This window comes from Giraffa tippelskirchi, chromosome 5 (assembly GCF_054371585.1).
Source record: "Giraffa tippelskirchi isolate mGirTip1 chromosome 5, T2T-mGirTip1v1.2.pri, whole genome shotgun sequence".
NCBI classification, from domain to species: Eukaryota; Metazoa; Chordata; class Mammalia; order Artiodactyla; family Giraffidae; genus Giraffa; species Giraffa tippelskirchi.
Genome location: NC_137279.1, coordinates 36,479,441 through 36,505,613, shown reverse-complemented (window position 1 = coordinate 36,505,613; position 26,173 = coordinate 36,479,441). Strand labels below are relative to the sequence as shown.

At 54.9% G+C, this 26,173-nt stretch overlaps 1 protein-coding gene across 1 annotated transcript in view; it reads left to right on the top strand.

The window, feature by feature from the left end:
- CASZ1 (castor zinc finger 1) overlaps positions 1 to 26,173 on the top strand; it is a 154,931-nt gene that overhangs the window by 70,247 nt on the left and 58,511 nt on the right. Inside the window, exon 3 of the mRNA XM_081489424.1 lies at positions 16,510 to 16,561. The gene's annotated coding sequence lies outside the window, so the exon portion shown is untranslated. The remainder of the gene's footprint in view (positions 1 to 16,509; positions 16,562 to 26,173) is intronic.

Here is a 26,173-nt window from a genome sequence, read left to right as displayed (position 1 = left end):
GTTGAGCCTGTTCGAGGGGTGCGGGGGCAGGCCTTTTGGGGGGAGAGTGTCTGCCCCGTGCTGCCCTGGCGCCAGCTCTCCCTGGAGGCCCTGGCGGAGTTGCCAGAGGGAAGCGGCTGGGCCAGGGCAGGAGATGGGAACAGCTGAGATGGGGGTCAGTGGAAGGCAGCCACCTTCCTGCCACCACTGTGGCCCTGCTGGGGGTGACCTCTGACCCTTGGGCTGGTATGCATTGGTGTTCAGTAGATCACTGTTGCTTCACTGACCTCCAGTGACTTTTCCTGGAAGATGCAGAGCCCTCACTGTACCCTCAGCTGGGCCCAGCACCCACAGAGGGGCTCTGGGACCCCCATGGCTCCTTGGCCTTGCCACACTGGTTCCCCAGTCCCCAGTTTTCAGTGTCCTCAGAATTTCTGGGGAGTCCCACAGGGGAGACGGGAAGGTAGAGAGGCCTTCTTTGAGCACCCAGAATGTTCATGCTCGAGTGCTCAGGAATCAGCCTTCTAAGTTACTGGAGACCAGAGTCTTGCCTTCTAGTCTTCACTTGTCCACTGGCCCGTGTGGGAAAGAAGCTGCTTTGGCGAATCTTCTTCTGCCCCTTGGCCTTGAGTGTGGACTGGGTAGCACCCAGAACCCTCTTGTCCTTTACCCAGTAACTTAAGCAAAACGGGTCTTTTCCAGTCCCCCTCCGTGGCCTTTGTAAACAAGGATATCCATCAACAGTCATTCCCCTCCCTGGTCTCCCCAAAGGAGGCCTCATAGTCCTACTGAGGGGTCAGAGCTGCTCAGGGGAGATGAGGCTGTGACAGCTGACCCACCCCCTTCAGTGCAGTCAGGGGAGAAGGGGTGACATGATACCTAGTTGCGTGGGCCCCTTGTTGTTGTTCAGTCGCTCAGTCGTGTCTGACACTCTGTGACCCCACGGATCGCAGCACACCAGACTTCCCTGTCCTGCATCAGGACCTCCCAGAGTTTGCTCAACCGTGTCCATGTGTCTTAAGAAGATGCCACACTGACGCCATGCGTCAGTTTCCCCAGGTGACTTCTCTCCACAAGTGCTGCAAGGACCTCAAGGTGAAAGAGCAGGAGAAGCAAGAGAAGAGGCAGTGGAGGGCGGTAACCAACAGGACCCTAATAGGCTTTCTCTCCTTGGAACACTGGCCGGCCTCCACCTTCTAGTGGGTAGGAGGAGGTGGCGAAAAAGCAGTTGACCTGGAGCAGAGCAGGAAGGTTTATGGGCTGAGGCCTCCCCACGCCTATCAGATCCAGTCGAGATCAGACCTCTTCTCTTCCGGTCTGGACATCAGCATCTAAGTGGTGAAGTGCGCTGCAGGAAGGAAGATGAACCGGCAAGTTCTGTAGAAGATCGGGACCGCCCCCATGGGGCCAGAACTAGTCTGAGCCTCCGCCCTCATTGGCCCCAGACACAGCTCTGATGGGAGGGGCCTTGCCCACAGGTAGCCGGTTGCCCTGTTTCTCCTTGATGCCTCGTGGATGAGTCCTGGTTTCAAGCTCCCTGAGAGCTGGGAATGGAGGAGATCCTATGAAAATGATGATATGTGACAATCAGTCACAGCAATTAGTGTTTTGGTTAACAGGCCTTTTTTGTTTTCTCTCACCCAGACAGAATGTCACAAATAAATCCTCTCCTGCATTTGCATATTAATTGGATCGGAGACGTCAAGCATCTTTCATTAAAGAAAATGATCTGCATATTTGGAGACATAAAATAGTTATTTTGATGGGTTTTTTTCCTAAGATCAGGGGGTGGGGGAGGTAGGTGATGGGAGCAGTAGAAATTGAGGTAGAGTGAAGGCAAAGCCAGCCAGCCCCTCCTCTGGAGTTAACCCTATGCAGCCTGGAAGTTGATGGGCCCAGCTTGGACAGAAGATCATTTATATGTGAATAAACCCAAGAGTCAGGGGCTCTCCTAGGCATCGAGTGGTTGTCCAGGAGCCCAGCTTGACCCCTGAATAGAAGGGGTCCCCACTGGCGTTTTGGCGAGGAGATAGGCTTCAGGCCCCACTGCCATCCTGCTGGGAGGGGGCCGGTGCCCACCTGTGTCTTGGAGCTCTGGCTGGCTTTGCCCAGCTCTCTGTCCTTCCCCTCTCACCTTGACCCCTCCACTCCTCCAGGCTCCTGCTCTTCCTCTCCCCTTGGCTTACCCATCTGTGTCCACTTCCTACAACCTTTCTGACCTTCAGCTTCCCTGTGCCCTTCTCATTCTCTGCCAGCCATCATCCCTCTCCCCAAATGGAAAGTTGTCTGGGGGCAGCAGACGCAAAGCCTGGAGTCATTATCACACACACTCGAAATAACCCAGAAAGCTGCTGGGTCCATATTAGGGCATGAGTCCCCATGGAAAGCTGTGTGAATGTAGGGTTTTGATAGGCAAGTGTGACCGCCACGTGTCATCCTGTTTCTCCTCCTGCCTTAAACCCTAGGTCCTCGTTGGCTGCGGTACCAAGGGTGATGGGCAAGACTTCTCCTAGACATATCTGAGCCCCCCCGGGCTCTCTGCCATCCTAGCTCCAAAGGCACAACCCGAAGTGCTGTACTCCAGATAGAGAGGTGTTTAGGTGATGACGATGATGACGATGATGATGACAATTGCCATCACTTTTTGCACACAGAAAATGTGTAGAGGCTTTGTAAGAGCTTTGCACTCATCGTGTCCTGGAATCCCCACCACAGCCCTCTGAGAGCAGCACTGGGAGTGAGTGAGTGGTGGTCAGTCATGTCTGACTCTTTGCGACCCATGGACTGTACCCCACCAGGCTCCTTTGTCCGTGGAATTTTCCAGGCAAGTATATTGGAGTAGGTTGCCATTTCCTACTCCAGAGGATCTTCCCGACCCAGCGATTGAACCCAAGTCTCTTGCATCTCGTGCATTGGCAGGCAGATTCTCTCTGAGAGGGGCGCACATTTGACGAATCAGGAAACTCAACCTCAGAGAAGCCAGATAACATGCCCTTCAATACCCACTGCGGTTCAGCCAGAGCCAAGCTCTTCACACTGGACTTGGGGTGGGGGGTCCTCTGGGCCGTGGGGACCAGTGGGAGTCTGGTTCCTGGTTTGGCAGCAGCCAACTATAATTCCAGGGCATGAAGTCAGAGGACTGGTGTGGAGACTCTGTCTCTGCACTGCTGCCTCCTGTCACCCCACCGGAAGCCCTGCCCATGTTCCCAAGATTTGCCTTCCCTTGAGGGGCAGAGAGGGCTTCCCTGGTGACCCCTGGTAAAGAAGCTGCCTGCAACACAGGAGATGCAGGTTTGATCCCTGGATTGGGAAGATCCCCTGGAGGAGGAAATGGCCCCACTCCAGTATTCTTGCCTGATTTGCCTTCCCTTGAGGGGCAGAGAGGGCTTCCCTGGTGACCCCTGGTAAAGAAGCTGCCTGCAACACAGGAGATGCAGGTTTGATCCCTGGATTGGGAAGATCCCCTGGAGGAGGAAATGGCCCCACTCCAGTATTCTTGCCTGGAAAATCCCACGGACAAAGGAGCCTGGTGGGGTACAGTCCATGGGGTCTCAAAAGAGTCAAACACAGCTTAGCAACTAAACAACAATGAGAGGCAGAGAGCTGACTCCAGTGTGCTCTGTGGGCCTTTGGACCCTGGAGGTGCCTGTTTCAGGCCTGCCAGAATCATTCGCTCATGCTCTTTGTGTGCCAAGTTGGGCCAAGAAATTTGGTTCTAATGCTGGGTCTTGCCTTGCAGTGCACAGGCTGGCTCCTGGATGCACAGGGGTTGGGCTGTGCCCCAAGGCATGGCCTGGCTCCCTGGCTGAGTGGTACATCTGCTCACCTGTGCACCACCCCCACCTGTGCCCTTCAGGTAGGCCACCCCCTCTTCATGCCCTGGGGTGGGCTTGGGCCTCTCTTGAGAACCAATTGTTTTGATGCTGCTGCTGCCCCACAGGGCCATCACCTTGAACTTCAAGTCCTCTCTCTTCTGCCACCTTCTTCCACTGGCTATGGCACTGGGGCAGGAGCACTGCTCCCAGATTAAGGAGAAGGCAGACAGTTCTTGTCGAGTGAGGGTTTTTCATTCAAAAGAATCAGTTTGGATTCCAGCCTGGCTGTATTCAAGAGCTATGCACCCCAGGCAGATCACCTTTCTTCTGTGAATCTCAGTTTCTTCCCTTGCAAAAAGGGGGCCATCATTCCTCCTATGGGCAGGGGCTGAGGAACAGTCTGGTTCATCTCTGTTGAGTGCCCCGATGCAGGCCTGAGACATAATTATATTCAAAAATTCAAATAGCTGTGCTCAGTCATGTCCAACTCTTTGCAACCCCATAGACTGTCGCCAGGCACCTCTGTCCATGAGATTTCCCAGGCAAGAATACTGGGGTGGGTTGCCATTTCCTTCTCCAGGAGATTTTTCTGATCCAGGGATCGAACCTGCATCTCTTGCATCTCCTGCATTGGCAGGATTCTTTACCACTAGTGATAATAGCACCCACAAATGCCAGCTGAGGGGTTTATGATTCCCCAGTGGGTCAAGACTCTGGAAGGGTCTCCAGGCTGAGGGATGGAGGTGACTATGTCCCAAAGCACCTGGCAGCTCAGCCCCAGCATGCTCCTTTCCCATTCTCTGGCCCTCGGCATCTTTGCCTGTACTTCTGGCCGGGCACAGGGGAGGCCTGGTGGTGTTCAAATTCGGGGTTCTTAGAGAAGGGGCCCTGGGTGCCCTCCTTGGGGAGCACACGGACAGCCTGGGCGTTTTATAGAATGTGGGGGAGTCCGGCGGCAGCTGTATCTGTTCAATGCCAAGAAGCCAAGTTGGTTTAATATGATTGTAGCTGCTGCTTTGATAAATCAAAATAATTAAAAATAATAAATTTGATTCCTCAACCAACAGGCTGTGTGTGGGCGCAGGGCCTGGGCTGACGAGCTAGGGCCAGGGAGGTGGAAGGGGGGCACTGGGACACGGGAAGGCCTGTCTTGGTGGGATCGTAAATGGGGAGGTGGGCGTGAACTCTGCAAATCGATTAAGTAAAGAGTCTTTCGTTTGGCAGAGCTGTTGGCTGGCCTCGGCTGGAGCTGCAGCTGGGCCTGCCACTGGCTCTGAGGCCTCAGGCCGGCCTCAATTTCCTCATCTATCAAATGGGGTGATAGTTCTGCCAGCTTCCCTGGTGGCTCAGATGGTAAAGAATCTGCCTGCAATGCAGGAGACCCGGGTTCAATCCCTGGGTCAGGAAGATTCCCTGAAGAAGGGAATGGCAACCCACTCCAGTATTCTTGCCATGGAGAACTCCATGGACAGAGGAGCCTGGCAGGCTATAGTGCATGGGGTCGCAAAGAGTCGGGCATGACTGAGCGAGTAATACCCTAATGGGGTGATACTTCCACCGCCTTGCAGGGCTGTGTGAGGAATCAGGGCTTTGCTGAACCCGTGGTCAAGCCTGACAGGAACATGGTCAGCCCTGTGTTTCATGGGTATCATTGGCCCCTCTTGGCCCTGTCCTTGTACTCCGCTTGGGTACTGCAGTGGCTCAGGCCACCTGATGTGTGCACAGTGGCTGAGCAGCCTGGTGGACCCGGTGGTTTACTGGGGGCTCCTCTAGAAGCTGCTGGGTGTTGTCCTAACACAGGACTACACTGTCGTGAAGCCATCCCCCTCTTACCCCCCCGCACCCCATCCCCCACCATTGCAGGGCGTGTCTATTGATTGCTCCCTCTGGCTCCAGAGCTGGGACAGGAAGCACATGCCACTCCCTGTGGACCTGAGTCCCTGGTCAGAGTGCCGGTCGCTCTGACACAGGTGGGTGGGAGTTGGAGCAGGCAGCCCTCGCGCCCCTTGGTTTCCCCCACCTCCCACATCCTCCCGGAGGAGCCGTATTTGGTGTCTGATCCACAAGAGCCTGAGCAGCTGGAAATCTGAACTGAGTGGAGGGGGCAGGGGCTGGTGGGAAGGGAGGGACAGGGTGTCTGTCTCTTTAAATGCACTTTGTGTCAGTGTGATAAGGAATTTGATGGCTTTATCAGAAATACCAAAGCTTTATTTAGCAGGGTGAGGCTCACACCACTCAGCTCCACACAATCTGCTGATAAATTGCAAAAAAGAAAAAAAACCCCACCATCTCACCAACACCCAGCACAGCAAGAAAGGAAGGATGCGGCAGAAGGAAAGGCAGAAAAGCAAAGTTGGGAGTTTTGTGGGGCTGTGACTTTGTCGGGGGTGGAGCCCACGGGACTGCAGAGACTTCCTCGAAAGAGCTGATGGGTGGGCCTTCTTCCACTCTCCCCTGGTGGCCTTCATTTGCATAGAGTTTTCTGTTATTAAGTAAAAAAATACAGTAATTATTTTTGCTCTTCCAGAGAAAGGGCTGATTATGGAGATGTGTTGCCTAGCTCTTGCTTCTGTCCCTCCTTCTGTCCCTTACCCCGGGCTCTCGGGGAATCCTCCAGGCCACACACTGGTTGTGCTGGTGAGGGCAGGACCATCCTTGGGATGGTGATGCTGGATGGGATGCAGGACAGACCGTCAGAGAGTGAGGAGCCACCCCTCGTCCAGCGATCCCCACTCCGTACAGTGTGGCCATGGCCGAGGAAGCCAGGCAGGGGAGGGCGTGAGACAGCCTGGGTGGGACGGGACTCCACGCCGCCGGGGTAAGGTCTCCACCCAGGTCACAGGGGAGGCTGAGGAGCCTGGAGTGACCCTGCCTGCCTGCCACATCCCAGCACTTTCCATGCTCCCTGCAGGTTGGGTGGCTCTGACGGGGTACCCCTGCCCCGGCCACTCTAGATCTCTTATGCCTCCGGAGGGTCAGTCAAAGAGCAGAGCGACATTTCCATGCCTGTTTTCCACCTTGAGCCTTCTCCTTTCGCCCTGTGTGTGTCTTCCTGCGCCTGCTTTGTCCAGGGGAGCCCGGTGCCCTGATCCTCTGGTCAGAACACAGGCTCAAGTGCAGCCACCCTTGCTCTTCCCCTTGACTGTCCACACTGCTCCCGGTGCCCTCTGTCCCCCTGGAGTCTTCTGATGTGAGCAGACCAGATTCAAGCTCATGGTCCCCACTGATGCCCCTCCATAAGGCTTTGCTTCCTCTGACTTGCCTGTGTGTGTGATTTTCCCTGGAAATCGAGGCAGGTATCAGAGCTCTGTGTCCACACTAGAGCTGTGAAAAAGGGAAGTTTGGTACTGGGTGTGGTGGGTGACAGAGAAGGAGGCACCTCTGCATCCCCGGCATCTTGGGGAGCTGTCCTCTGTCTGGCTGCACAGTGGGGCTTCTCCTGGCCCAGGTGCCCAGCTCCCCCGCTCCTCACCCCTTTCTGGTGGCACCACAGTCTGGCTGAGCCAGGCCTGGGGGCTCTCACTGCAGGCCCTGCCCATCCCAGCATTCCTCTTGGTGGCTTACAGGCTTGGTTGGGGGGAGGTCTCTGCCAACAGAGGGGCCCCCAAGCATGGCTAAGGGGCCAAGGCTTTCCAGAGCCCACAAGCTGCCCCCTCAGACAGGATGGAGGCTTTGTTGTTGTTCAGCCGTGTGTTCAACTCTTTGTGACCCCATGGACTACAGCATACCAGGCTCCCCTGTCCTTCACTGTCTCCCAGAGTTTGCTCAAATTCATGTCCATTGAATCGGTGGATAGGGGCTGGGCAAGGCCAAAGGATGCCTCAGGGGCAGTTACGGGAGCCCAAAGTCAGGCTGACTGCTGGCAAGGTTCAGCGGAGTTTGAGAGTAACTTTGCACTGAGGCGCACCCTCTCCAGAGCCAAGGAGGGCCGAGCCTGTGCGCTCCCTAGAGGCGGTGAACCAGAGGGACCCCCGGCAAGGTGAGGCCAGCAGGCCTAGCGAGTCCTGAGTGACAGGTCAGTCTCAGAGGAATTCCTCGCTTTAGATAGTGGAGCAACAGGATTAGCCCAGCTGCTCAGAGAGGGGAAGTGCAGGGCGGAGAAACAGGGGAGCTTGGAGGAGAGGGCAGGGGCTGAGCTGGCCAGAGAAGGGCAGAGGGTGGGGGAAGCTGCAGAAAGGCCTCGGCTGGGAGACAGACAGGAGGAGTAAATGGAAGTGACAGGGTCAGGCCAGACCTTTGTCCTGAAGCCTGATTAGAGAGTCTGCCCTGGATTTCTGAAACTTTGGGATGTTGTCGGACAAACTGGAGCTTAATTCTGTCAGAGCACTGGGGAGATTAGAATTGACATCCTGGGAGCACATTCCTGGCTGGGCAGAAATCCAGCCCCTGCTGGGAAAAACCTGTGAAAGCATGGCCAGCCCAGTGGTGGTGGCAGGGGGTGCCCGGCAGCCCGAGTAGCCACTCCAGGCTTGTAGGTAGGAGCCAGGACGTTTTGGAAGGCCAGGCCATGTCATTGGATGGCTATGGACTAGGGGAAAGAATGGAGGCCTAGCAGGGTCACGTCTGAGTCCAAATCCTGGTTCTGGGCCTAGCTGTGTTGCCTTGGGAAGAGAGCTTCAGTTTGTTGAATCTCAGTTTTCTCGTCTGTAGAATGGGCCCACTAAGTCTGCTTCTGGGCCCACTAAACTTTTCTTTCCTTTGAAGTGGGAGGCATAACCTTGGGAAGCCAAAAGGAATGGATCAGACTGTTTTTTAAATTTTTTTCCTCTTTTTGGCCATGCTGCATGGCTTGTGGAATCCTAGTTTCCTAACCGGGGATTGAACGTGGGCATACAGCAGTGAGTCCCAACCATTGGCCCACAGGGGATTCTCAGGTCAGACTTTTCTTCACGCTCAGCTGCAGCAGAGCCAGGGCTGGAGCACAAGGAGGGCTTCCCTCAGAAATGACGTTCAGCCTTTGTTCACTGGCCAGGCGAACCCTGGCAGTGTCACCCCGACAGAGGGCTCCAGCCTCTTGCCTCTGCACCAAGAAGGTCCTTTCCAGCAGCCAGGCTCCTCAGCCATGAGCAGCCCACAGGAACCCCTGGAGATGGCCACCTTGCTCTCTAGAAGCTCCAGGGAATCCCCTGCTCAAACTCAGTGAGCCGGGCAAGCCAGACCCTCATTCTAGGAGACGGGCGTGGAGGACCGGAATGAGGGCCCAGCCCTGCAGCCACAGAGCAGGCCGCTTCTAGAAGAACAGAGCGGTCCCTCCCCACTTCCCTCCTGATCCTAATGACTTTCAAATATTGGTAAATATTTTGGCTAATGCAGGCTCTCGTGGCAGAGAGCAAAGCTGTGTGCAGTTCAGGACCTACAAATTATTTATTAAAGATCTGAGATGCGGTGCAATTATGTGGAAAGAACCCCAAAAATTAAATAAATAAGTAACAAAATAAATAAATAACAGCCACACTGGCCTCTTGAAGGCTTGGGGAGCTGCATACATGATTGCCGTCTTGATGAAATCCCCTCGGATGTAATGAGCTGATTTTCTGCTGTTAATATTGCATCTGCTGATGAAGGATTCGTTAGGATAATGGAACGAAGCTAAAATATAAATGACTCCCTGTCAAGAAGCAGCTTTTGTTTGTTGATCTCCTGACAGTTCCCGGGCCAAGACAGGGGTTTCTGTGTGCACACACATTCGGGAGCAGCCAGGAGGGTGGGCTGAGGGCTGGTTGGGGCGAGGGGGGCTGTCTCAAGGGCCTAGCTCCCTGGTTATCCTTGGCTTTTCCTGAAAGGTGGAACTCCTGATCCTCAGGGAGCCTTGGAGCCCTGAGGGGTGGGGAAGCTATTGACTCAGACCCTCTTTCCTCATGTGGAGGGCAGCATGTTGCACTAAGATGCTGGGCAGCAGCAAGTGTTATCTGGGGAGCCTGGCAGAGAGAGGGATGGAGTAGGCTGTGTGCGTTGAGATCCACGTGTGAGAGGAGCCAGACCACGTGTGCACAGACGGTCAGTAGTGCTAGAGAGACTGGACTGTAGGCTCTTGAGGGACGTGTCCTCCGATCTCTGGAGCCACCCTAGCCTTCCCATGTTGTTTATCCCATCAGCGCACCTGTGAGGCCTGGGAACACCTGGGGCAGGAGTGCACGATGTCCTTGAAGACAAGAGGGAGAGGGGACCTATCTGAAAGAAGGATAATTCACCTTCCGTCCCCTTGCTTGGCTTGTCTAATATCCATGCCAAGCCACCATGTGGGAATAGCCTTCTCCTCTCCTAGATGGGGCTCCCTCTTTTCTTTTTTTTAAAAATGTATTTATTTTTTCTTTTTGCCACACCACACGGCATGTACGACCTTAGCTCCTTAATCAAGGATGCAACCCGTGCCGCCTGCAGTGGAAGTGCAGAGTCCTAACCACTAAACCGCCAGGGAAGTCCCTCATTCTTCGTCTCTTCCTCCTTCTCCTTCTTCAGCTATAGCATTTCTCTATATTGTGGTAAAATGCACATAGTATAAAATTTACTGTTGTAACCCTTTTAAACTGTACAATTCAGTGGCATTCCGTCATCTACAGTGTTGTGGAACCATGACCAATATCTCATTCCAGAAAGTTTTCATCACCCCAAACAGAAACTCTACACCCATTAGAAGTCCCTCCCTGTTTCTCCCTTCTCCCTGCCCCTGACAACCACTAATCTGTTCTCTGTCTCTCTTTTTTTGCCTATTCTGAATATTTCATGTAAAAGGGACCATATAGTGTGTGGTGTTTTGTGTCTGCCTTCTTTCACCTAGCATAATGTTTTCAAGGTTCATTCTTTGTAATGGCCTGTATGAGAATTCCATTCCTTTTCATGGCTGAATAATATTCCATTGTGTGGGTGACCCCATGTTGTTTATCCACTCATCTGTTGATGGACGTCTGTGTTGGGTTCACCTTTTGGCTATTGTGAATGGATGCTCTATGACCATTGGTGTACAATTTTTGTTTGAGTCCCTGTTTTCCATTCTTTCAAGTACATACCTAGGAGTGAAATTCCTAGACCTTTCCCCTGCTTCTTAAAGGCAAGGCTCCTGAAAGCTAATAACAGGTAATATTTGTTGAGCATGTACTATGTGCCAGACCACAGTGCAGTGTGTTATTTCAGAGTGTTCACAAGAACCGCAGAATGGGAGCTCTGTGAGGACTGTCTTTGGTTACCAGTGTTCTCCAGGTCTAGGGGAGTACTCAACATATAGTAGGTGCTCAAGAAATATTACTGAATGAACTGTCTTTGAGGTGGGGGCTCATACCCTCCACCTCTTCAGTTGAAGAAGCTGAGGCCATGAGAGCTTAAGCAGCCTGCCTGCCCCAGCAGACACCACGGAGGGTGACAGAATCAGGATTCAGAATCGGGTCTTACCTACTCTACTGTTGCTCATGTAAGTGGCGTATTTTACCTTCCTTAGGGCTAGCACAGTGTCACGAGCACAGGACGTACTCAATGAATATCTGATGATTATTGTGGAGTAGGGACGGGCAGAGATCTAAGTCAATGCCCTGGAGGAGGGCTGGGCAGGGCCCAGAGCAGGTGTTTTCCATCTGGGCATCTGTCTGGTAGAATGCACTGTCTGTCCAAGGAGGCACTGCCTCACCCACATTGAGCCCTGAGCTGCAGAGACCACATTGGGTGCTGCTGAGCACCCCTCCCAGCACCTGGGAGAAGCCTTCTTGCTGACAGCTTTGCCAGATCCGTTCTTCAACTAAACCTTTGAGGTCCTCGGACAGGGGAGAACAAAAACCCAGCCACCCACTTGGGCTGCTCTTCTTGGGGAGAGCATGGACGCCAGGAAGATCTGAGCCACCTCTGCCTGGAGTGATCAGGTGGGGCTTCTGAGGGCTCAGGAGGAGGAGTAGTCTGGCCCTTCTCCTGCAGCCCTAGAGAGAAAGGCATGGCCTCCCCTCACAGTCCAAGCCTGTGGCAGGCCTGTCTTAGCTTCTGAGACAGGAAAAGGGAGGGCGAGCCTGGCGTGAGGACCACAGAGGGAAGCATCCAGCAAAGGAGCCAAGGGCCTGGGGAGGGAAGACATGCAACCCAGAGGGCAGGTGAGGGGTGCTGAACCTGCAGCAGCTTCGGCCCCTGCAGGACGGGTGGGTCAGCTGGGTACCTACTGAGCCGGGATTTTCTTGAGAACAAGGTGGGAAAATACCTTCCTGGCCCCAGACTCCTAGACCCTTCCTCTTGACCCAGTGCAGATTTTTCAGGATTCTGGCCAAATCCCAGCCCAGCTGTTTGCAAAACCCCACTCGCCTCCAGAGCCAAACCACAGGCCTGGCACTGACCCCCACCTGCCTCGGGCCAGCCTCAGAGTGCAGGGCTCTTTTCTCTAAACGGGATGGACAATCCACCCCGGCCACCGCCTCATCTGGGTCCGGCACCTGCTGGATTGTGCGGGCCCTCAGCACCCACCATGGTCCCGCTAACCACTGTGTAAAAGCTTGGAGCTTCCTTTGACCTTTCCGCTTTGCCTGGTTGTGTGGCGGCCATCCCGCTGACATGCCTGCCCAGGTGTCATGGCCGGGCAACCGCTCAGGTCCTGCCTGTGGCCTGCGCCCAGCAGCTCTGCCATCCACTTTCTCTCCTTCCCCCTGGTTCCTCGTTCTCCCTCTCGTTCTCTCTTTCTCCTTCTCCCTCTCTCTTTCACTCTTTTAACATGGTTTTCCTAAAAAGTTTTTTAATCAATCAAATTTGAGGCAGAAAATAGGTTTTGTCACGCCTGGTCCCAGGGTGGTGTGGCTCTCACTCAGGCTCCTGACAGCTCCTCAATGCAGGAAGGAGGCCAAACAGAATATTTCTTGGGGAAAGTGCCCGTTTCCATGACACTGCCCCTTGTTGTCTGCGCTGCCCCCCTCCTCAAGCTGCCTATGACACGGCCTCAGCCCTGTGAAAGGGCCTGGCCGGGGAGGGGGATGTGTGCGGGTGTGGGAGGGGGCAGGAGGCAGCATGGGGATTTGGGGGTGGGGGGCGGGTAGATGGGCCGACAGCTGCCCCGGGCCGCCCCTCGTGGCCTGAGAGGGCTGGGGAGCAGGTAGGGGCGGCAGGGCCGGGAGCCTGGCCCATAAATATCAAGCCGGGGAACTGGGGGTGAGATGCTCCGAAGCCAAGTCCCAGAGGGTCGGCGGCTCCAGCCAGAGGGGACTGACTGCAGGCGGATGAGGCCTCTTCGGGTCCTGGTACGCTGGTCACTGCAGCTTCTTCACCCTTCCCTCCCCTCCCCCCTGCTCTCCGGCCTTTCCTTCCACCCCTGGCCTGTGGCAGCCCCCTACCCACCATCTCTGACTCCCTTCCCGCCCTCCCTCCGCTCCAGCACCCCCTGGGCCTCTGGTCCCTTCCGGCTCCCAGGCCCACGGTCCCCGTGGCGAGCTCCTGCAGGCCCTCTGCGCCTTGTCTGTCCGCCCCACTTGCCCTCGCCTCCTTCCCACCTCACTCTTTTACCCTCTCCCCTGTCTTCTACTCTTCTTGCTCTCTTTTATAATTAATGATTAGTTTTAATTGGTTTGCTTAGGCAGCCTGACGGCAAATTAACAGAAGCCAGCTCAGGGCTGCCAGGCTCGGGCAAGAGACCACTGCACTTCCCAACTGGTCAGGGGAGGGCAAAGGAAAGGCTGACCTCCAGACTCTGCCTGGGCCTGCGAGCTGGCCAAGCGGGCTCTCAACGGATGAGTGAGGCCACACCTGGGCTGGCGCAGTGGCCAATGGGAAGAAGGCAAGAGGATCTTCACATACAATCTAGGCTCACGTTTGTCAACTTCCTCTGTGTGCTTTTGTTCTCTTTCTCCTCCTCGTGTCCCCTTCCATGTTCTCATTCATGTTAGGCATTGTCCACATCTTCTGAGGTTAAGGTCAGGTAAAAGGAGGGTCTTTAGACGAGAACAGGGCTTCATTCTGATCCTTCCCTGTAGCTCTATGGGATTAGAAGCTCGATAGGTCTGGGCCAAGATTTTGCTCTTTCACATGGACAGGAGGGAGCAAGTAACAAGGCTTGTTGTCACTGTTAGCTCAGCTGCTGGTCTACAGTCATCTACCACAGACCAGAAGCCAAATAGACCCGGTTCTGTTTCTGATTTGCCCTGTACCTCTGCACAGAGCTCAACCTCTTGATCCTCGGTTTGCTGGTCGAAATACTTGAGTTAAAGAACATTGGATGAGTGCATGGATGAGCGGATGGGTGGATGGATGGATAGATGGGTGGATGGATAGCGGTAGAGAAAGTGGCCAGCATCCCTGAGCGTGTTACTTCTCTTGCTTAGCTTAGAAGGGTTGCACTTATTCAACCTTCCTAAGTGTGGGGGCTCCTCTTCTGCTCTGTGTTTTCCTACTCTGTACCTCCCCCCGGCCTTGCAGAATCCTTTAACTATAGCAGCTTTCTGATTCTCCACCAAGCCCAGGGTGTGCCCAGTCACTCACTCACACAAGCCAGAAGCAAACTTCAGGAGTAGTGAGAGGCATAGAGAAACGGGAGAAGAGGCCCAGGCAAGAGAGAGAGATAAAGTTGAACTTCTCAGGTCCTTCTCCTCCGGGGTTCCAGGATCCACTGAGTGTCCCAGATCCCACCCGGAGACAGCCTCCATGCTCCAATCAGAGAGGCCCTTGCCCCAGGGGCAGGGGAGGGACAGGACTCCAGTTCTCATCCTGGTCCCCGCATGGTAAGCGCCTTGGCCCCTCCCCTTCTCTCCACCATCCTCAACCAACTCCTGGAAAGTTTCCTCCCCGATTGTTCTGTGTGATCAGATCTGCAAGTTGCTCTCTAAGCTTCTTGTCACATTTTGACTTAATGAAGTGCAACTGCTGAGGGATTTGGGTTCAGCGCTCCGGTCTCCCGCACTCCCTTGTTGTCAGAAAACAGGGGTGGTTGGGGACGGCAACACTGCGCTGCAAGTCGTTATCATTCCGGTCAGTCTGTTTAACACAAAATTAAACAAAGAACTAATTAGTGCCTCATGAATTAATAAATGCACAGTTGCCGGGGAGGATGGGAGGGGAGAAAAAGGTGGTAGAAGGGAGATACTGGAGTTGTGGAGTTGGGGGGCTTTGGGGGTTCAAGGGAGGCTGGCCGGGGCGCCTTGAGAGATTTCAGGCAGGCGGGTGTGGGATGGACCGGACAACAACGACGCCCTGCCAGGTCCCTGGCTGGCTGGCTGGGATGTGAGCTCTGACAGCCAAACCCGCCCAGTGCTTCTCAGCGGAGGCTCAAGGTCTCCATCCTTTGCCTGGCAGCCCAGCCCCGCTTGGCCTCCACTTCATTCAGCTCTCCTCTCCGACTGCTTCTGTTTTCCACTCTGCTGACCTCTGCCCCATCATCCATCTCAGCAGGGCTCCCCTTTCCTCTCTGCTGCCCCCTATCTCTCTCCGCCCAGCTCTATGCAGAATCCTCGCTTCTCACCATCTCGGTCAGATGGGCTTCAGCGGTCTGTGAACAACACCACCCACCGCTGCCCCAGCTGCTCAGTGCCCGCCAGAAAGCCCTGTGTCCAGCAGGGTGGGCTCCGCCCCAGTGGACACCCTCTGCCTAGGCAGCCCAGAAAAGGCAGCGAAAGCTGGCTGAGGACCCAGCCCTCCTTAGGAGGACGTGTCAAGTACAATTAGCATTATCTGTCTAAATATGTCCTGGGAACGCGAGGGCGGGCGGCGAGACTGGGTGGCATTCCAAGAGCCCGGTACAAGGTCACCTCACCTTTCGCAATCCCCCCAATCTGATTTGGGGATTACACAGCCTAAGGAAATTGGTGTTATTCCTCTTGCATCATTGATAAGCCACAAATGAGGGGGTGGGGAGGAAAAAAACAACACCAACTAATAAACAGAAAACCCTTCCCGAGTGTGGGTGGAGCCCTGAAGGCCCTGGGGGTGGGAGTGGGGGATAGGGAGGTGGGGATGAAGGGCCTGGCTCAGGCAAGGGCAGGTGGGCCCAGGTCAGCAGGCAGAGAGCTCCTTGGGTTTTCTGTCCACATGAGGAGTCTGTCCCATTTGAACCTGGCTCCCCAAATTCACACTCTGGGCAGGAGGGCCTGAACCTGGCAAACTGGGCTGAGTTGCGTGTTGGCTTAAGACCTCCTGTCTTGTTGGACCATCTTCCCTCTCCCTACATGGGCCCCTAGTGTGGGTTGTGACTCATCAGTGGGACCCCAGGGTGGAAGGTGCTGTCTGCAGCCTATCTCTGGGAGCTGAGGCTTCTCGGTCACCTGGCCCCTGGTCTGCCCTGGCCCTTCTGTCACCCACCTGCTGTAGTGAACAGCTTGGCATCTGTTGTTTTTATTTTCAGGGGCCAAGGGAAGAGAGTGAAGGAATGAGTGTTACTGTGTCCTGTTACTGTCCCCAGGCCCCCTTGCTCAGCCACTGGAGCTCCAGGGGAGCACCCCACCCATACATGTGCATCTCTGCTTCCACAGATGTGTATGCAGTGCTGCCTGACTTCTCTCTCTTTGGTTAGGGGGGTCCTGAGGACCATATTTTCCACTGTGATCAGCCCCTGCTGCTTTCTGAATTTTTTCAAATTTTGCTTGGCAGGTACTTCAGTGGTCCAAAATCAGTGCCCACTCCAGGTATCTGAATTTTTGACTCCCTTGGCCACCCTGGAGCATCAGTCTCTTGGCTCGGGGGTCGGGGGGGCTGCGGTGGTGGTGGCACACACTGGGGAATTGTACGTGTCCTGCCTTGAAAGGATAAGAGGCTCTTCTCTGTCCCTCCTCAGGATGAAGTGACACCCCCACTGCAAGAGAGGAGCCTCTAGGACCCACGACAAGGTAAGGCCTGAGCCCTTCTGGATCCTTGCGTCCTTCCCCCGACTAGAGACCATGCACCTGGTATATGTCCACCCTGAGCTGGGCTCAGTCCTGCCGAGCACCCAGGGTGGGTCTGGAAGATGGAGATAGGGAATCAGAGGCACACTTGCCATTTGAACCTGGCAGGAAATGATGACCCTGGTAGAAGTGTCTCAGATTGATGGTTAGGCTGGAAATGGACTGGGGACCTGTGGATCACTGACTTTGGGCGTGGAATGTGTTCAAGGCAGGATCAGGCTAAGATGTCAGCTGCCTGGCAGGACTATGCCCAGCTCTCCATAGTGCTGTCTTCCCCTCTGGCTTCTGCCTCTCTTCCTGGAGGCCCTGCTTGCAACTCGTGCTTGGGAACCACATGGATTTGAAAGCCCTAGAAGTCCAGTCCTGCCTCTCCTGGGAGGCTGCCGCCCCACCCCCTGGCCTCCTCCTCCCTCCATGGGATGCTGGCAGGGAGGAGGCCCTAGACTCTGAGCCCAGAGCAGGCTGCTGTCCTTCCTTCCCCTGGCCTGGCTGGGCCTTCACACCGTCCCAGTCCTCCGGTGGCTCGAGGAACCTCGGGGGCCACCGGGCCTCGGCCCCAGGCAGTGCCGTGTCAGAGGTGACCGGTGGAACGCCAGTGTTATGTAAATAGCGGGGCCTGCCCGGCGGGCGAGCTAGCTGGCTGCAGCCATCCATCATCCGTGCGCGGCGGGGCGGGGGACAGACACGGCACCGTGCGCCTGGCTCCAAACCTGTTTGTTTTCCTTTTGTCTCACGCGTTTTGGGGGCCCCGGCTGTGACCGGCTCCGGGTTTTGTCCTGCTGGCCCCCTCCCCCAGGAGGATGGGGGGAGGGAAGAGATTCGCGCGGCTCCCACCGCGGCATCCCTTTCGGACTTCAAAGGCTCCCCCAGCATTGTCTGTGCCGGCGGGCAGTGGCCCTGAAAACGTGATCAGAGGCGGCCGGTGTAGGGCAGGCCCGGCCCGCGCCCTGCGCTCTCGCTGGGGCCCATGAATTCCTCCCTTTGCCGCCAGCACCACCCTGGTTACAGCTCTGCTCCCCGGGCCTCTCTCCTCGTCTTTCTCTTCCCTGGCATCCCTTCTGGCCAGCCCGACCTCGCAGCTGCCCACTCCCATCCTCTCTTAGCCATAGCCCAACACCTCTCTCTTGGCATCAGGACTCCTGGAATGTTGAGAGCTGCAACTCTCTTCCCCTTCATGCATCTGAAGCACAGTGAAGGGCTTTTTGGGATGCTGGAAAGGACTGGTTCCTGAACATCTGTTTCCCATGCCAACCCTCGTTTTCTTCTGTTCCTCCACCCGCTTCGGGTAAGGAGACCCTGACTTGCCCTCTGCCCAGCCCTTCTTTCTACTTCTTGGCAAGGTTCAGATTGGCTACTTCTGTCCTGAAAGTCAGCCCCAGGTGCTTCCTTCCATTCTCTGGACCAAGGCTTGGCAAAATATGGCCAGAGGGTTAACTTTGGCCCCCTGCCTGTTTTTGTAAATAAAGTTTTATTGGAACATAGCCACACCTGCTCATTTGTGTATCAGTTATGGCTGCTTTCACTCTAAGATGGCAGAGCTGAGTAGCTACAGCAGAGCATGTTTGGCCTGAAAAGTCTACAGTATTTACTCTCTGGCTCTTTATAGGAAAAGTTTACTGTCTGTCACTCTGGAGTTTCTGGCTCCTGTCTGCTGCTCTCTCTCTTTTTTTAAGTGGTCAAATAGACATACCATGAAGTTTACCACTGTAACCATTTTTAAGTGTGCTGTTCCCTAGCATTAAGTACATTCACAGGGTTGTGCAACTGCTATCCTGCTTTGTGCTCGTGTCTTGCTCTGAGGCGCCCGGGCAGTTGTCAGGGAGCTCCATCCCTGAGCTTATGGGACCGCTTGCAGTCCTGATCCCTTTGGGGCCCCCTTTTCTCTCTCTCATCTCTGTAGGACCTCATCTCCTGCTGAGTCCCACCTCCCGAGAAGCCCCACTTGTCCTCTCCTTGACAGTTTCCTCAGAGCTCTTGCTCCCAGCATCCCAGGAGCCTTGTATCTCCATCCTGTAGCCTTTAGAAATTCTCAGGTCCAGTTTCCTCTTCTGCAAGGTAAGCAGAATATCTCATTTGCAGGGTTATTCAGACAAGTTGTTATGGTTGTTCAGTCGCTCAGTCGTGTCCAACTCTCTGCGACCCAAGGACTATAGGCCACCAGGCTCCCCTGTCCTTCACTATCTCCCAGAGTTTGCTCAGATTCATGTCCATTGAGTCAGTATGCTATCTAACCATCTCGCATGTGAGTGGATGGGGCTGAAGGTGTCTGACGGGTAGGCAACACCTACCTCCTTTGTTCCCTCCCTCCTTCATTCCTTTATACCTGCCAGAGTGGAGGTCTTCCCCCGGGCATGTAAGAGGCAGCAGTCAGCCCTCAGCAGGTTCCATGCAGAGCCCCTCTCCTGCCCCGGGACCTCTAAGTCCCTCATCTTGGAGAAGCTGAGGCTCCTCGCTTGAGCGAGTGCTATGGAAGATGCCCCTCTCTCGGGGGTGAACTAGGTGTCCCTGAGTTCTCAAGTCAGTCCCATGTCCTGCACGTCTGCTGCAGGGCCCTGGGAAGTTGCATCACCTCTTGAGCATCAGTTTTTTCATCTGTGAAAGGGACTGCCATGCTCTCTGCTCTTCAGGCTCATTGCAAGCAAGAGTTAGGATACAGGGAGGAAAGCTGTGATCCTGGGGGCTGGTGAGGGCAAAGGAGGCCAAGTTGGGGTTCATTCTGGGGAAGGAAGGAACGAGGCTGCAGTTCTAGGGAGAAGGCCCTGGATGTTATGTGGGCACTTGCCCTGTCCAGGGGCAGGGACCAAGGCTGCACATTACTACTGAGCTAATCTGGGATCTGGGCTCCAAGCTCCAGAGAAAAGGTTGGCAGGGAGAGGGAGAGGGGAGGAAGTTGAAGCTGTGCAGCTGTCAGAGGTCTGAGCTGGAGATGGGTCCCCGCACAGATCACTAACTGCCCTTTTCTGCTGCCCTTGCCGCTGTCTCTCTTTCCATCATCTCGTTGAGGGCTCCTGGCCTTTTGTAGGCTTGTGTTCCCCTCCAAGCCTTCTCTCTACATCCCATTAGTTTCTCTTCCTCCTCACCTCCCCACCACTCATGCTGCCACCCCCAACTCCGTGGCACTCTCTCTTTCTCCCTCTCTCTCCTTTTCATCTACTCCAAAGGCTTTACTTTACTTCCTTGTCACCCTAATTGATTGCATTAACCTTTCAGCGTATTGGATTTCCTCGGCAGCGTGCAGAGAGCCCTGCGCAATATGCTTATAATCTGAGCCATAATGGACAGTTTGTAGTCAACAAGCCCCTTCTCCCATCTCTGCCATCGCTCCCGTTGACATCTCTCTTGCCCAGGCCACCACGGCCACTTCCCCTGCCAGCAAGGGTGGGGCAGCAGAAGGGGGCTGGGAAGCAGCAGGCAGAGCTGGGACCCATTGATAGATTTCCCTGCCTCTCCTCTCATGGCTCTGCCCTGGCCCCACCTCTGCTCTTCCAAGCCCCCTAGTCTGGGTCCTTGTCTGGTGAGTCCTCGCTGCTTCCAGACTCTCTGCCTAACAAATGACGGATGGAGCCAGCTTAGTTTTGGCAAATAAGAGAGTTCCTGGGCTTCCCTGGTGGCTCAGTGGTAAAGAATCTGCCTGCCAGTACAAGAGACATGGGTTTGATTCCTGGGTCAGGAAGATCCCCTGGAGGAGGAAATGACACCCCACTCCAGTTTTCTTGCCTGGACAATCCCATGGACAGAGGAGCCTGTAGGGCTACAGTTAATGGGGTCGCAAAGAGCCAGATATGACTACATGACTGAGCATGTGTGCATATGATGATTCCACCAAATGGTCCTCAGAGGAAACCTCGATTGCCTGGGAGGTCTTGGAGAAAGTGACAGTGACTGCTCAAGAGGAAGAGTCTGAGGTCTCTGGGCTTGCCTGGCCCCTGAGCTAACCAGGGGCCTCTTTGGAACTTCTGGAAGCCAGGCCCACTCCTGGAAAGGTATGGGAGCACAGGGGAGATAGAAAGAAGGGGATCTGCTAAAGGCAAGGGAAGAGAAACAAAGACAGTGCTGGGGCTGGCCTGGGTGCTCCAGGTAGCAGTGGCTTCTCCCAGTGGGTGAAGAAGTGGACTTGTGGACACACTGGGGCCCTGTCTTTCTCCACAGTCCCAGGATGGTATGATCTAGATCCTTGGTGGGCGATGTCTCAGTCTCTGTTTCCAATCTAATGTTTGTCAGCAGCTTTGAGCAGAACCCCTTGCCAGGTGGCACTAGTGGTAAAGAACCCACCTGCCAATGCAGGAGATGTAAGAGACGCAGGTTTGATCCCTGGGTCTAGAAGATCCCTGGAGGAGGGTATGGCAACTCGCTCCAATAATCTTGCCTGGAAAATCCCATGGACAGAGGAGCCTGGTGGGTACAGTCCGTGGGGTGACAAAGAGTCGGACATGACTGAGCAACTCAGCACGCACACATGCACCTGCCTTCATCAAAGGAACATAGACATGATACAGGCAATAGGGCTCCAAACCAGGGAGAAGCCTTTGCAGGGCAGGAGGGCTTGGCCTAAGGAGACTGGCACTGGGAGAGGCCAGAGAAATGAGAGCTGGCTTCTCAGGTTGGTAAGAGTGGGCTCCCTCTGGTGGGTTCTCAGATGGGCACCTGCTCATCCAGCATCAGGCAGAGGAACCAGCCCATGCCAGCCACCTGGTCCTGGGATCTCAATGAGTTCTGGCCCCGTTGGTCCTGGCCAGGGCTGCCAGCCCTCAGACCCGAAGCCCGGTCAGCTGAGTCTTCATTCATAACAGGATGGACATGGGGTTGAATACATTAGTGTCAGGCCCAAGGAGTAGGATGCAAGCTCCCCTTAGCCCTGGTGGTACTGCTCTCTCCCTCCGCCCTCTGTCCATCATCTTCCCCTTCTCACCATCCCCCTCCAACCTCCCATCACTCCATCACTCCAAAGGGCAGGCTTTGTTAGAAGAGGCTGGACTAGGTTCTTCCCATCCTCTCCCAGGGATTTGGGGGGTGGGCAGAGGGCACGGCAGGGAGAAGCCAAGCAGCGAATTAAAGTTTGGTGATTGTCAGTGTCAGGAGAGGCTAAATAACCCTGTAACTAGTATGAAGGTGAATTCATGGTCTGCTGCACATGGAAAATATGAGTGCACTGTGAGACGGGGAGAGTGAGCGCAGAGTCTGCCCGCCGTGTTGGGCAGCCTCCTCTCCAGGGACCCGGGCAGGGAGGCAGGAGGAGGGCCGCGCACTCTCCCATGCCTGCCAGGGAGCAGAAGCCCAGGAACCCCAACCAAGTATTGAGCAGGGATGGGTGGGGGGCAGCTCAGAGGCTTGACAAGCTGCTTGCCGGGCCCCTGGGCCCCAGGTAGACCTTTGTAAGCCCCAGCAGTATGTGCTTATGGAGACCAGCCCAGGCCCAGGATGCCAACTCATCCTCCCCCAACCCACACGAACTGACTAATCACCGGTCCTTATTGAGCATGTCCTCTGTGCCAGGCTGTGTGCTGCATATGCCCTTATGACAACTCAATGCCATAAGTGCTATTAGCATTCCCCCTTTTTGTCCCCACTTTTTATAACCACTTTATTGAGGTGTAATTCACATGCCAAGTGTACAGTTCAGTGGTTTTTAGTATATCCACAAGGTTGTGCCACCATCACCAGGATCTAATTTTAGACTATTTCCATCACCCCAGAAAAAAAAAAAGCCGGTGCTCATTAGCAGTCACTCTTCATTCTCCCCGACCCTCAGCCCTAGGCAATCACTAATTATTATTCACTTTGATGCTGAGAAAATGGAGGCTCAGAGAGGGTCAGTGATTTGAGTGAGGTTACACAGCTGGTGAGAGATGGAACTGGGGTTTGAACCCAGGTAGTGGAACTCTGGCGCGGGTACTCCATGAGGGACTGCCTGATGTCCTGGCTGCCCCGACACACGCAGGTGCCCTACCAGATGTTTCTAACAGCATGGACTCAGGCGTGTATGAGCACTATCTAAATACGTAAGCCCAGGTGGCAACACGCATGTCTCTCCCCAGGTACACTTGCAATTCCACATAGAAAAATTCACACCCCCCCCAGAAGGACAGCCAACCCCCGCCCCCTTCTCTCCCAGCCAAGCTCCTGGAGGGGAGGGGTTGGCACAGGGACTGACATCAACAAGGGAGCCAAAGTGGCCAGTGAGACCTGGGTGGTTTGGAGCTTTAAAATGAAGAATACCCATTATCTCCTGTAGCTGATAATTGTAACTGAAATAAAATGCCAACACAACATTCCAGAACAGGTCCCTGCCCAGGTTGGGGCCACAGGCTGGGCCGTGCCCCCGGGGGCAAGGTAGCAAACTCAGTTCCCTGCATCGTACTTTCTCTGTCTTTTCTTCTCTCTTTCCTTCTGTCTCTTTCTCACTCTCTTTTACTTCTATCCAGTTCTCTTTCTCCCCTCCCACCTGCCTCTTTCTTCTCCACACACCCACTTTCCTACTCTAAAACTAAAAACAAAAACAAAAACAACCTTTTGTGACCATACTTTTGCACTTGAGAAATTAGGGAATTAATGTGAAACTGTTACTGCTCTGATAAGAGATACATACAAGGATGAGAGAAAAAGGGGAAGGGAGAGAATGAGTCTGTTGGATTTGGTTTGGGGTTTTTTTCCTCCTTCTTCCCTCTCCCTCCAAAGCGGAAGATCCGGCTGGGCCAGTTTGGATATTTATTAAGAAAAAGCCAAAGATAATTAACTTTTTTGTTTTTGTTTTGTTTGCGGGTGCCTCCCCTGCTGGCACTCCTGACTGCCTGGCAAATTAAACCTGCTCCCTGCTCCCGGGAGCTGGGCTGCCAGCAACTCAGCTACTGCCCGCCCTGAAACTGCCGGGCCCAGTGGCTGCCCACCTGGCCAGCCACCTTGGGTTGGAGATCTAGGGTCACTTTATGCTACCACCGGTGCCACCTCCCCAGGCTCTTCTGACTTCAGGAGCAGCCTTAGAGAGTGGGGTAAGTGGCCTGGGATGGCGGTGGGGGGGTGGAGAGGAGGGCCTACTATTGGGGTTATAGCCAGCACTTCCCTAAAAGGAAATGGGGGTGAAAGAGTGAGCTCTCCTGTGGGGCAAGGGTAGTCCTTCTGGCTAGTTAAGCCGGTTGGCTTCCCAGAAGAGGCGAAGAACAGGGAATGAGCTGGAAGTGCAGGGAGAGGCCAGATTTGGGCCACGTCCATCCCCGGCTCTTCTCCCAGAAGGCTGGTACACTGCCAGGGCCCATGGCTCCTGGGAATGCTCTGGAGAAGGCTGGGGGCCACAGGACCATCCCATGATGTCTGGCCATCTTGGGCATCAGGCCCTGTCCTCCTCTCACCTCTGACCCAGCCCAGGCCATCTGGGGACCCGGCTGGGTGCCCGGAGAGCCGGCACCTGGGTCAGAAGCTGGCTGCCTCTGGTCTGCTGCCCCAGAACTGTGCAGAGCCCTGAGGCCAAGCTATGACCTGGGCCCAAGCCATGTCCGTGGGCCAAGAAGGTGACACTTATAGACCTTGTTCTCGGTGGGGGACAAAGTTGAGGGCATCTGAGGAGCCAGGACAGCCAGTGAGGAGGCGGGTCCTCACCAGGGCCCGGCCCAGCCCTGATGCTTGGGGGTACAGGTGTGCTTTGCCACTCTGCTAAATTAATATGCCTCAGCCCCTTCCCTGACAGGGCCCTCTCCCCTGCCCCCCTAGCTTCGTCCCCAGCCGGGCAAGCAGGCATCAGTGCGTGGGGTCCCTCCAGGTAGGGAATCTGCTCTGGAGCTGGGCACAGAGAGGAGGGCATCTTCCAGGGATTTTGCTGGCCCCTTTTTTTTTTCTCTGAAATATAAGGATGTGCAATTTTTTTGGTTTCAATTTAGCATTGGAGAATTTTATAATTTAGTAATTAAAATCTCTGATAGGCTTTAGAAATTGCGGCTAATTGAATTTAATGGGAAGATGATTTTCAATTTTATTTGATTACCGGGACCCCTGGCATCGGTATTTATGGGAAAAAAATGGGAAATGTGCTGTGTGGGCTAAGATGGCATAATTGAATTAGGGATAATCGGATTTCTCCGTCATGAATTTCACTATAATTTTCCTATAATTTTCCATTAGATATCTAGTTTACAAATATTCACAAAGAAATGAAGCTCTTTCGGAATGGAGATTGCTGGCTAACAGGATTACGGGGCCGAGCGTGCGGCAGCTCTGCCAGCCCCTAAACCGCCATAATGCGTTCCTTGTATCTGCCTTACATTTAGCTTGAGCCCGGCCTCAGCCCCTGGCTCTGCTAGGCCTCCCCTGCCCTCTGTTTCCTCTTCATCCCGTCTTCCCTTGGCCCTGACACCGAAACCATCCAGGGCCCAGGACCTCTCACACCCAGCCTCAGGCTATCCCCGTCCCCTGGGCCACGGTGATGGGGCTCTTCCCTCCGATTCCACCATCCTTCCCGTTCACACTTTGCTGACTTAGGGCTCTTTCTGACACTCTTCCACCGTCCTCCCGGGGAGGGCACTCACACGCGGGCACACGGGCTCCCTCGCAGGTGCGAACATGCTGGCTCACAGGCACACACAGTCGTCTGGCTAAGGCTCCAGTGCCCTGGCCCAGTCGCCTCAGAGGGAACCAGTTTATTGGGATCCTGGGGTGGGGTGCAGGAACAAAAGGAGCTTTGTTCAAGTTTATGTGAAAGTTACAAATTCAAAATGAGAGCAGATAAAGCATGAGATACCTGGTGTGTAAACAGGCTGCTGACTGAGAAGGCCTCGGGCTCGGGAGGGAGAGAAAACGAGTGGGCAAACTGCGGATGCGAGGGCGCCGGGAGCCATCGAGGGAACCTGCCCCGGGGAGAGCTGACAGGCTTCCCGAGACCCCTGCGAGGGGCCCGGTGGGTGGCATGGCTGTGTAGGGCTCCTCGTTTTCCTTCAGGGGTGGGGAGCATGAGGAGGAGCTGGTGGCTCTGGGCCCAGGCCCTTGAGACCAGGAGGAGCTGTGGCTTTGGGCTTTCCATCCCTGGGGCCCTGGGCACAGAAACTGTGGCCTGGCCTCCGAGTTACAGGGGTGTTACCACATCAGGGTTCTCAAGGCAAAATGGGGCACAGGCTCAGAGGTGCCAGAATCCTGGGCCTCTCCCCTTCACATAAAGGGAAAAGAGAGATTGGGGGACCCCGCTGTGACACAGCCTATGACTCACATCCATGACCTCAAAGCCTCAGCCTTCTCAGGTCTCAGATCATAACATGCCAGGATGGCCTCATTTTCTGTGTGTCTCAGGAAGGAAGGCCCCTCACTCTTGGGCAGCGCTTCTTATGCTGGCAGTGCCTGATGGTGGCCATCATTTTGGCAGAGCTGAGGCTCTCTGGGCCGTTCCTGCCTCCCTCAAGTACTGGCTGTGCTTGGCGGGGGACCTTCTAGCCCACCTTGCCTGCTCCCCCTTCCTTCCAGCTCTCTCAGTTCTACCCATCAGCCATTCCTCTCCAGCCTTGGTCCACCAGAGGTCCAAAGTTAATGTGCAGCCAATCCTGTTGGCCCTGTGGTGGGTAACAGGCAGGTAGGCCCTTC